This window comes from Dipteris shenzhenensis, chromosome 21 (assembly GCF_047967505.1).
Source record: "Dipteris shenzhenensis isolate YYH24624 ecotype China chromosome 21, Dip_SZ_1.0, whole genome shotgun sequence".
In the NCBI taxonomy this organism is placed as follows: domain Eukaryota; kingdom Viridiplantae; phylum Streptophyta; class Polypodiopsida; order Gleicheniales; family Dipteridaceae; genus Dipteris; species Dipteris shenzhenensis.
In genome coordinates this window covers 19,942,411-19,955,784 of record NC_141616.1, presented here as the reverse complement: position 1 = coordinate 19,955,784, position 13,374 = coordinate 19,942,411, and positions in this window count along the sequence as shown.

Below are 13,374 nucleotides of genomic sequence, written 5' to 3'. Positions count from 1 at the left end.
AATTTTGTCCCCGAGTCACCTTTATCATGAGCGCCCTAGAGTTTCTCACTATGAAGAAACCTTTTGGCTATGGGCATGAGACACTTTTAGATTTCCAGCTCATTATATCAATAACAGCACACTTTATTGTGGCACATTTTGTTGAATTACCCTAGAAGACATCTAAACTAGACTTGAGCACTTGTGATGCTCTTGCATGGATATGGATCTAGAGGATTACTACATCCATGTGTATTTTTACAGGCAAGTGTACCAATCGAGAGTCTCTTTGACTTTGTGTTTATAAACCCTATCATAGGGAATGGCCATTTTTGGGTTGAGGACCATCAGTCTAAGTAGCTTCTTCCCATCCCCATCCTTGTTCCATATGACTATATAGTCATAGGGGCTACCAATTCTAGTTGCCCCCTGTCCCCATTTCTCGTCTCATGTGACTATGACATAGGCAATAAGGATGGGCCATGGTGGACAGTGTAAATAACATCAGTTTGAGGCAATGGCTTCATGGACATATTGTTACTACTATTGGAACTCCTTGGCAGTATCTGTCTACAACAACAATTATGTGTTATACTGTTTGGAGCAACGTGCTAGGGTTTGGTAATGTTTGTATGTGCTTGTTGGACAAGCTTTTCATAGTCAAACTTGTTGCTCAAAGCACCTTCGAAATTGTTTACAAGCTCTCAAAGTGCGTAGGAACACGCTCTCAAGATGCACACATGTGACATCCAAGTTTAGGTGTGATTTTTGTGCATGGGACCATTAGGGATCACGATGAGAGAGAGAGAGAGAGAGAGAGAGAGAGAGAGAGAGAGAGCATGCGCTTCTTTTTAGTTTTTTTTGAACGCTCAAACTATATCACCTTTTTTTAAAAGAGCAAAAGCTAACACCAATTTAGGAGTGAAAATGCTAAAACATTGTGGTTAAGTTTTGCATAGATGTGTGTGTGTGTGTTTGCGTGAGAGAGAGAGAGAGAGAGAGAAGCGAGATGGTGGAGCTTGTGAAAGTCTCAATCTCGGAAGGGTCATTATGTATAAACCCTCTATATCACATGCGTTCAAGGCCTATTTCTAAAATCCCTTATCTGTAAATTTTTCGTTAATAAAATGTACCCCTTTTCTATACAAATCTGTAAATTTTTTCCAAAACTATTTAAAATAGTCCCTTATGTATCTTTTTTTTTTTTAAATAAATAAAAAATATCCTTCTGTTGAACTCACGTGATAGGGTTACATATGATGAGTGACCCCCCTGAGGTCTCAGTAGAGCTCACGTATAGATCCTTTAGAATGGCCCACACCTCTATTGACGTGTCGGCCATCTGGATGTGAGGAAGCACAGACCTTAGCGATAGCAGAAAGACGATAGCCGATGTTTATAAATGGTTACAACCTTTATATTTACATGGCCTGCGAGTCCTATTTATGGCATATCACGAGATGTAAGTATCATGGCAACCTTTATTTTCAGCTTATACTGGCAACATTGTGTTAAATAATAATGGTTCTTAATTATTCATGTAGGGAACATTGGAGTCTAGTGGTTTGGGACCTTGAAGACAACTATTGTTGGTTTCTCAACTCGATTGCAGGCTTTCATGGCTCAATGCAAACGTAAGTGTTCTATTAATCTGTTGTTACTTCTATATTATGTACCTTATGTAATAGACACACTAAGTTTTTTTAATATGTCATGATGAGCTAGTCGGTTGAGAAGTTAGTATCTGCTATTAGAGAAACATGACATTATAAAGACTCGCTAGACTTCCAAAAGCGTTTAGTAGTAGAGCAGAAAGATGGGCATAGTTGTGGGTGGAGAGTTGCCTATAACTGCATGTTGATTTTCAAAGAAATTTTCTCACTTAAGCCACAGGTCTGACTCTTTGGAGCTCAAATATTTAGAGGAGGATATACAATTGTTTAGGGCTGAAATCATTCGACCTAATTGCTACCATTAGAATACAATGTGCAACTAAAGCAATATCAAAGCTTGCATTTAAGGGAGAGGAGACTGAGTCTATTGTGAAAGCACTACACACTACAGAAGAAGTAGAGGCTCAGTGTACACCTACAGCACCACAGCCTCCATGGGAAGCATCAGAAGAGTTACCACAGCCTCCGCTTGTATTTAAGCACTACATACTACAGAAGAAGTAGAGGCTCAGTGTACACCTATAGCACCACAACCTCCATTGGAAGCATCAAAAGAGTTACCATAGCCTCCGCTTGCATTTAAGGAAGAGGATATTGAGTCTACTCCGAAAGCACTACATACTACAGAAGAAGTAGAGACTGAGTGTACATCTAGAGCACCATAGCCTCCATTGGAAGCATCAGAAGAGTTGCCACAGTCTCCACTAGAAGCATCAGAAGAGTTGTGATGCATGCATGATGTTGTGTTTGTATATATGCATGAGGAGCATATTCTCATGATATTGTTTATTCCATGAATATTATGGTTGACATTTATTTGTTGCAATGTATGAATCATGATTTTGTTTTTATTGATTATACACCAATTTGTGACATTACTTAAGTGGCATTTAGTCATGATATTTATATATTTATTTCATGCACATAATTTTATGATATGAATGTGTGATGATGTGATTATTTGGAAATATAACCTTGTGTGATGAGAATTTTGATATGAATATGTGATGATGTAATATTTGTAATATATTTCACTCCAAAGTATCAATTTCTAATGCTCCACTCACTTAAAGTACAGCATTCCCAATGCTTTGCAAAGTTTTATTTAGTTGAACAATCTCCACTCACTTTATTCCAACCCTTATCCTTATCATAGCGAACACATCGTGCCTTAGTGCACTTGTATTCTTCCATCCTAGTCCTTCCATAAACACTCTCTTATTTCTTACATCCTAGTCTTTCTCATTAACTTGTATTCGTCTTTCACTTTACGTCTTCCCTCACTTTCTATCACTCTTGAAGGAGGGGTGGCTCACTGTGCATCCCTCGCTATCACTCCCTCACTCTCCTTCTCCCACTTTCCCTCTAAGACAATGACTAGTTACTACGTGACTTTATTTACTGAACTCAAATTCTGTCTTAGATTCCTTTTGTATGGACCAATGAAGGGAAAGTCATTCGAGGAGGATATGTTACGTACATGGCTACTTGATTTGAACTCAGCAGAAGAGGTGAATATGCCTAGCTTTCTTTTTCGCTTCTTTTAATCACATACTTCTTATGCTAAGAATTAAATTTTTGTATAGGATATGGCGGTGGCTAGAAGCTGTATTGAAAAAAATGGTGAAGATGAGGAAAGCCAAGAGAGAAAAGAAGAGTTGTTGAATGCTTACATGAGGAGAGTCTGTGAGGAGATTTGCGATGCTAGCCCTGGTTACGCATGGCCTGCAGGTTTAAATTTTGCTTGTTTTCATGAAGCCAATTCCCCAGTAGACACTTTCGAGGACATATGCTCTCTCTAATGATGTAATAATCAAGTGATGGAAATTTAATTCCATAGAGACTTATGTGTTTTCTAAAGTAACTGTAATAGACAAGAAATGAAACTACAGTTCCACAAAGACTTTTTAGTTCTCTAATGTAAAGTTGTAATAGACAAGAGAGACAAAGATCAGATCTTCTAGGCTGAGCTAATGGAAGGTGTTTTTTGACACCATATGGCTTTAAGTTATATGATCTACTTCTTGTACAAATGTGTCATGCTTTTTTTTAAATGTACTCTAGTTTTAATAACATGTCACACCATTTTTTCTAATTTGATCTTACTTTTTGTCACTTTTAACAATGTGATGTCCTCTTTTTTTAATGTACTCTGGTTTTAATAACATGTCACGTCATTTTTTCTAATTTGATTTTTTAAAATCTTACTTTTTGATCAAAGTTTTGTTTTATAAGAGCCTCTTTTTTTAAAATGCTTTATCCAAAATTATCTCACGAAACGAATTTGAACAGTGCACTAGTCCAAAATTAATGAAATAGGTGTTCGACACTAGCATCAACAATAACTTCTGAAACAACACCAACACCACCATTCTCTCCTGAAGACAAATCCAAAACTACAAAATGACAATTTCAAAAACTAAGACAACACCACCAATTCAAAACAAACAACAAATTAATCAACATAAAAAGACAAACTACCTGTACAAAAACCAACAGAAACACCCATAGTATCACAAATAGAGACAACACCACCCATTTTATCATCACAACATTTCATCATCATGCCAGGAGAAACATCAAAATAATCCTTAACACTAAAGCGTGAACCACCAGAAACCAGAACACCACAACCAAAACTTGTAGTCACAGAAAAATCCATATCATTAGATCCAAGATTATCCCCATAGAGACACCTACACCTACTAAAACACACAACAAACATCAAACCAAACAACAATAATCCCATAACACAAAAAAATAAAAACCAAATAGAAGTCAAACAACATCACTTGAAGATAAACCAACACAACCACTAACAAAACCAACTGCTTGATCAGAAGCAATAATCCCATACAGAATATCCTAACACTCTCTCAAAGAACATTTGCATAGTTCTGTAAATTTTCGAACAGATCATAAGGATTTGGCAAGGTAGATTGAGTTGCAACGACTTTGATACTGTTGCTCTTTGTCATACTTATGACGAGAAGATGACACCCTATGATGACCCATAACTAATTGACATACTTCCTCTGGCACTTGACACAGACATAGCCTTGTAATAGTACTCGATCGTACACTCTTATTAGTCCACCTCTCACCAGATGAAGGATTCATAGTTGCAAGCATAGACTTCACGAGCTTAGTAAGTGATTTTTCACTAACCAGGTTAGTGTTGAACTAGACCTAAAACACAACAAACAAAAAACAGACACTCAATTACTACCACAAGCAATAACAAACTCATAAAAAACAAAATAGAAGAACGAAACTAACCTGAGAGACAAACTTGTCTATACACTACAGAAACAGGAATTTACTATTTGGACAATGATCATCAAGAGAAGGTAGATGACGTAGAAGTTATTCATAAGTGCACACCACATCAGACTCATTAACTTTAACACCAAGCCAGAAATCTGTCTTCTACTAAGGAGTACTACATAGTTCTTACTCAATCGTACACAACCACCAAAAGTAAAAAACAAAACACACAAGCAAAAAACCATGAGAGCAAAAACTAAATCGAACATACTCACTTGATGTAGTCACCCAATTCATCCGAACTCTTACTGAAATCTACACGCAACACACTATGCAACTCCTTCCCCCCCCTTGAATGCAAAATCAGCTTAAGTAATAAAAAGTGAAAGGGCGTTGAACGCCTCTCGGATGGTACACAGAGAAATCTATGTCATCCACCTGGGGGGGTCACTATGTATAAACCCTCTATATCACGTGCGTTCAAGGCGTATATTTAAAGTCCCTTATTTGTAAAAAATTTCATGAATAAAATGTACCCCTTTTCTATACAAATCTGTAAATTTTTTCCAAAACTATTTTAAATAGTCCCTTATGTATATTTATTTCTGTAAATTTTAGAAATTAAAAAAATCCTTCTGTTGAACTCATGTGATAGGGTTACATATGATGAGTGATCCCCCCGAGGTCATCCATAATTTTCTTTCCTCACCAAACCCATCCACAAAGTCCATATCCTTCTCCCGGCAAGACATGTTCTACAGAGTGCAATTCATAACCGTCTCACCAAGGCACACTGACTCCCCTGGAACAAAGGACTCTTAACGATATCGATAGGAACCTCTATATTTTTAAAACTTACTACTTGAGCATCCTGTTCATGATGCAAGATGTGTCCAAAACACCTCTACATTGCCATAAGACTCGCAGGTGGGTATAAAGACCCATCTAATTTAATGACTTGGAGCAAGAACTTTTGCAACATCTCATCAAGAAATCAATACTCAAGACTCTCCAATATCACACTCACATGGTAACCATGAAGTTGCCTCCAAGAATCGAATATATACCTCGCCAATCATCCTTACCTTGACTTTTGTTAATCCCACACTGCCTAACAAACCGCTCTGCCCCCTCGTCACAATAGGCAAGAAAGGAACACACACATAATAAAACACGCACATAGGAGCCACACTTCTAGAACAACACCCCCCACCAGAAATCGAACATTGAACAACACAACTACAACCAATAGCTAATGAATCTATCTAGGGCACTCCCAAACTAAACGAGGCTGGATCTACCTCCTCCATGAGGAAACCAAACACACAAATATGCCACATGAACAACAGAGAGCCAACATAAACTTAAATAACAAACAACAAGATGCAAACCAAAGAACAACATTGCCATTGAAGGCAAATTACAGAATCTTCATAATTAGCACTAGCCGACTACCCATCAGAGACCCATCCACACCTCGAAGAACACCCAAAACCCAAACCGCCTTCCAAACACCACACCAAAACCTCCCTGTGGCCATCTGCAATGAAACACCAGTGAAACACCATCCCTCAAATCCCTGCCAAACTTCAAACATTAAACAACATGCACAAAACCTACTAGAGACCAAGCAATTCAAACAAAAGACATCCAACCATCCAAACCACACTCAAATGAACCATAGCCGAGATCCAAACCAAAATCATGCACCCAATCGAAAGAAGCCATGTGCTCCACTAGTAAACACACGTGCCACACACAAACCACCACGCACCAATTGGCACACACACATACGCCCATCAAATTAGCAACAAACAAAGCACCATGTGTTAGACACACACCACATCAAATGCTCCATATCAATGGTCCAAAAGAACCATGTGCCACCAACACATCAACGGTCAAAAATCATCCAAGATCGACACACCAAAATTACACGCAATGTCCTCAAAGAAAAAACCGCTACATGTCCTCATCCAGCCACATGCCCCTAGCCACAAGTCTGTCGCAACCAACCATACACAGCCATGTATATATACTGTGACATGAAGTTGGGGGTAATGAAACTTCACGCACCTCTTAGCTTCCTGCTCTTCCCAATCTTAATAAAGACCCTTATCACTTGCAAAGAGAGATGAAGAAAATATTTTCACACAAAGAAAACCACAACAAATCTTTCTCTTTGCTTCCTTAAAGGAGAATGAATATGATAACATCCCAAGTGACGTTGTAGTCCAGCATCAGGAGAAGAAAGGTCTAGTATTTCATCTTGGAATGGCAAAGGAAAATGATCCCTCTTAGTGCATGCATTCAAAGGATAAAAGTCCATACAGACCCGCTACTTATTTCCTTTCTTTGGTGTGACAACTATAGGAGATATCGATTTTGAATCATCAACAGGAAAGATGAATCCCGCCTCAAGTAGTTTTGTTACCTCTTTCTTTAGTGCCTCAGCTTGGATCACCCCCAATCGCCTTAAGCATTGCGCAACTGGCTTGCTTTATGGCTTCAACTCAATCTTGTGCTCCACAAGAGAGACTGGTCGAACCTGTGAATAGCTTGTTTGCAAAGAGACATGGAAAATCATCTAACATATCCAAGTACTGGAGCTTCTCACTACCTAATAGAAAATCACCAAGAAGCTCTTCATCACGTTGGCATCGTTTAGTGTGCTCCACATCCTCCACACGAAGTGTATCTATAGGATCTTCTTGCACCACCACCTTGTTCCCTCCTAACTCATCCCGATCAGCACCAAGACAAAGACCAAAGGCCACTCCTTCCACCTCACCCTCTAAGTTGGAGATCAACGAAACATCCGTTGATCAAGAAGCAATGCAGCAAGCGATGGTGGTGGGAAAGTGAGGGGATGTGGGGGTTTGGTTAGGGTATTTAGTTAGGTTAGGGAGCTAGCTAGGTTAAGGGGAAGGGTTTGGTTATGGTCTTGGTTAGGAAGGAATAACGGTTTGGGTTTGGGTTTGGGTTTGGGGGGGCTTTTAGTGAAAAAGGAAGGGATTACTTAGAGAGAGAGATTAGTTAGAGTAGTAGGCAGAATTTTAGTTATAGTAGAGAGGTGTTGGGATGGGAAAGGGGGGGTTTGTTTAGATGGTTAGGTTGACGGAAGTAAAATACAGTAAGCTCAAAATGAGGCACAAAGGGTTGATTAGGTACAAAGGGATTCCTTGGTCAAAACATTACGAACCATAGCCGAGCCCTAGAAACCTTTGTAGTGAGATTGAGAATAAACCATTCAAGACGAGCTTATCCATAGGAATTAACAAGCAGATGCGCCAAATCTCCCCCCAAGCTTGGGGAGCATCCCACTCTTCGAAGAAGGACACCCTTTTAATTACCTCCAAAGTAGCAAGTAGCTCGATCACCACACAATGAGTATAATTGCTCGATCACCACACAATGAGTATAATTAAAATCAAAGTCCTCCCAACGTATCACTAGTTCTTCACCTTGAATCATCCACGGTGTATCATCCCACCCGTCGTCTCCTTGAGCAATGTACTATACAATCAGTTGTTGCAGATCGACATGAAGATCAAGAAAGAGATCTCGCCCATTAGTAGCCATAAGGCACGGAGGACCAGGCACCAAATCCTTAAACTCGTCGAGAAGTGACATAAATATCCACCCTCCTCGTGTGGTGTGCGTCCGTGAAGTGAACTTGGAAAAGTTCCGAATCGGTGATCTAGTAGGAGATGTGAATAGAGCACATGAAATGAAATACTTTTGCTCTTTACAGCAAGAGGAAACTCCCCACGGTTAGAGAGTTACAGTTCTCGAGATTTCAATATATAAGCAAAAATCATTACATTTTCATCACTTCCTAGTTGTTGGCCCAATGATAAGTCTCCCTTTTGTGAAGGGGGCAAATTTCACTCTTTAATAAAAAGAGAGGAGAGGAGAGGAGAAGGAGAAGAGAAAGAGAAAGAGAAGAGGAGAGAGGGGGGGCGCGGGATCTGTTATAGTTTTGCAGAAACCCAAAAAAACTATCCGCGACCAGAAGACGCAGGAGCCCAGAAAACCATCACGATCTATCCGCAATGCGTGCGGGTGTACACAGTGGACGTGCGAATGCACATGCAGGAGCTCAGAGGGAGCACACATGTTACAGTTTTGCAGATGCAATCGGTACGAGCAGAAGATTCGCCAGCCAGTATACACGTAGGAACCGTGAGCAGAAAGCAGGCAGACTGGAAGTGTAGAAGCAGGGAGGTTTTGCAGCCGTAGAGACAGGGAAGGCACATAGTTTGGAGGTGCCCGCCCCTGAGACGATAGCCCCAATGATAGCCCGTTTGCTTCCTGATCTCATGAGAGGATTGTGAATCCTCCTTCCTGCCATTGATGCCTTCACAATTTTGTTCATCTTCATGTTCATCTTCTCCTTCTCCAAGGTTCATAGGAATCAACACGTGGCCGATTGGATATAGCCACTATTACACTTTGTGACCCTTGGTTAGTTTAGATGGGTGAGTCCACATCGCAAATAATATTGGGTTACTCTAACTATGGTTAGGCCAACTGGACCATAGGTTAGCCATGTGGTAGCTGACTGCCACGTCATCTTCTTATCCACAGTGACACATCATTTGCCACGATGGTAGCCACATCAATGTCAATGCAGAAGAAGGTGCAAACATCAGGGTTCTTGCTCTCTCCCTCAATAAAGTCATTTACATATGCAACATGCATAACCTTGTAGGGGGAGCAAGCATCCTCAACTAGTTCCCAATCTAGCTGACTCGCACTAAAGCTACCTTCTGGTGGACATTAGAGTTTGCTTACATGATATCCATGTTTGAGTTTGGACAAGCATATGGGCTTGGAATCGATTAATGCAAGTCTATTTCAAAGGCAAATGTCCACATTAAAGAGAACAATGTATTGCAAACGTATGTAGGTATTGTGCACATGACAGTCATTAGGAAAAAAGGGAGCTCATTTTGGGGCCTTTTACGGTTTGGAAAAATAAGCTCTCAACCAATCAATAGAAGGCCAACGTAACGTTGAAAATTCACGAAAATAAGAGAAAATAGAAAAAAGAAACAATACTTTATGTAAGTACAAGCGTGCTACATTAATGAGGAGATTGGTTTTTTATTCTCAGAAGATCTTTGGACAAGAAGATAGAATCTAAACTGACATTTTATCTGACAAGATCCTTCCCGCTTCCACCTTCCTTTGAATTTTCAAATGTTGTGCCGCCTTTCGTGCGAAAGGTCTACCATTCTACACCATTGCCTCATTGTGCAACAGCCTTTCTTTTCCAAAACTGCTCCCTTGATCCTGTTTGGCGTAGAGTAAGATGTTTCTCGTCAACTGTCTGTTTGCCCACTTTCTCTTTCTTGAAACTTCAAATTGTTATCTTAGTTACATTACTTTGCTATTGTTACAGATTCAGAAAATCTCCATGGTGAACCAAAACCACGGCCGTTCTTGTGGAAGACGCTCTGTGGATGATAATGCTACGAAGGTAGAATTATACCAAACATCCTTACCCCGTCGACCTGCTTCTTCTATTTCATCGGTAGAGAATTCAAGTACAATCAAAACAGAAGGAACTTGGGAAAGGTTTAGTGTTTCGAAAGGAGCATGGGTGCTCATGCAACCTAGCAAAAGAAAAAGACCCCAGACAAAAAACATTTTCTTGGCATCGTGGAAGGGAAGAGTACGAGATTTTAAAATCACCAAAGGGAAGATATCCGTGAAAGAAGTTTTGATTCAGCACGTGTACATGCATAAAGAACTTGTCTTGTGAGACTATCCAAAAAATCTTCCACAACACAGGCCTAATTGTATATTTTTCTATTGTGGTTTTTTTCTTCATGAGGTGTATGGATTTTTAAGATGAAGCTTTCTCTCTTAGCTTATTGACATTCTTGTGTTGTTTTATTTCAGATTTATATCCTTCATCGTATGAGACATGGCAAAACATCGATTGTATTCTGGGATTTATAGATGTTCTGCATGGATCGATAGGAGAACAACAATACCAAGGTCGATGTGCAACAGAGCTAGCTCAATCGGGTATATTTTTTACTGATCATTTTTATCAGTTGCTGGACAAAGCTAACACACATGGTGTATTAATAAAACAAGACCTTCCGGTGTGGAATTCGGTGGATTGGCCTCACCCACATTCTAGTGTTACAGAGGCATATAAGGCGAAGCTTTTTACAGAAGTACAAAAAGCTCTGAGGCCCAATATTGCCACTAGGATAGTAAAAATTTCTTTGTGCATGCCTCTCACAGTTTTTGTAGACTTGTTTAATACCTTTCCAGTAAAGGTTTCAAAAACAATGTTCACAGTTAAAGCAACAAATTCGGCATGCATGCCACAATTTTTGGATAAAGGTTGGGATAAGAAGACATGTAGTTCAGTGTTTTGTGAGGTGGTCCAACCTTCTATGCAACTGAAGTACATGGTTGCATCACAAAATTTTATTTTCTCTTTTTATTACAAGCGCAGTCCAATGCTAGGCACAAAGCTTGTCCCAATGGATCAAGATGAAGAGTCTTTTGGTGCAGAAAATAAACTTATTGATATTGATGTTGTTGAGAATGGTGATGTGGTAGCCAATATCTCATTAAGAGAATGTTGCTCCCTAGCTCAATTGCGCAGTGACATTCTGTTTGAGACTGAAGGTTCTATCTCAAACAACTTTTTATTTATCTACAACAACAGAAAGGTACACCATCTGATTTATCCTAGTCTCATTAAGCATTGCTATTAGTTTAGTTTACCACTCTAATTCATATTGCTTTTTTGCAGTTACTCAGAAGAAGAGAGAGCTCAGTTAAATGCAAAGACATAGAAAATTTTAAAATTGAGATAACACAGACTCCATAAAGAAAGGCTCGGGGGGGTCACTATGTATAAACCCTCTATATCACGTGCGTTCAAGACCTATATTTAAAATCCCTTATCTGTAAATTTTTTCATTAATAAAATGTACCCCTTTTCTATACAAATCTGTAAATTTTTTCCAAAACTATTTTAAATAGTCCCTTATGTATATTTATTTCTGTAAATTTTAGGAATAAAAAATATCCTTCTGTTGAACTCACGTGATAGGCTTACATATGATGACTGACCCCCCCGAGAAGAAAGGTTTTGTATTCAATCAAGTAAGATTTTGTACAGAATTGTTTAGCTGAATCTGTAGAACATATTTCTAACATCCATTTTCTATTTATGTACAGTTTCACCCAGAGGCTGCTCTACATTTTCTGGAGGATCTTCTCTCTGCTGCTCCATCCTGTCCGTGCTCCATCCTGTCTCCTCCACTGCCCCAGAAGCCTCTCTTTGCTACTTCTCCACCTTCTCCTCAACATCAGCAGTAGGTCTTTGCTCTTGTGTCTGCTCCTCCTCAGCACTCTGTGATTGCTCCTGTGGCTTCTGGTCCTCAGCATTAGGTGCTTCATCTGTGGGATCAAGGTGTATGACACCTTCTTGTACTTTAGAGCTTTCACCCAGCTCCACAGTAGCTGGTACAATAGGTTTGGGGGAGGCATAGCTCAAAAACCTCCAAATTGTATGAGCTCTAAAATTATGTACATAGTTGGGGCTGAAGCTATCCTCTTTCATCTGCAATGGCAGAGGATAATTTAGAACACTTTGTATCATTATGAATTATCTTCAAGCTAAATGAAAAGTATTTTTCCTTACCAGATCTGGCTGTTCCTTTTCAAAGTAGCTTGAAAGTATATATTTTGCATTGATCAGCACCCTCCATCCACAGCTACTTGAATCATTTTGTTGTGGTGTCTGTACAGTTAGAAAAAAATGTTAGAAACTGTGAGCATCAGCACAAAACAAAATTATTCAATAAGTTCAAAGACATAGCATTTAATAGACTTTTTACCTCTAGACTTATTGGCTCTATTGAATCCAAAAGAGAGACATTTGGAGGACAATGATCCAATGCATCTAATAGCCTTCTAATACAACTGCAATATGTATAATTTAGTTAGTATGGTATCAAAATAATGAAGTTTTAAGTTCAAAAAGCACACACAGCACTTACAATTTCAGCTCTCTATGTGTGTTTTTTAGAGAGTTGAATAGAAAGCATTGCTTCTGTTGGATGTCAATAGACACAAAACTCCAGTGGTCACTGCATAAGGAAAAAAGCATAAGAAAATGAAAGGCTACAAGAGTTCCCAATATTAAAGAAGAATCTTAAAAGAAGTAGTCACCCACATACCTGCTATGGTATGGAAGTAGCAAAATATCAATTACTTCAAAATTGCAGTGTTTGAACCAGCTGGAAATACTCATGGGAGTCTCCTTTGCATCTCTTAATCTAGAAGAAATGGCTGGATCAACAATATGGGCTGTATGTTGTAGAGGGGTGAAGCCAGCTTCTCATCATGCTGCATAGGATCAGAACATAATTAGGGTAGGTTATAAAGGAGTTACAAGGAGGATTGATTTGCAAAA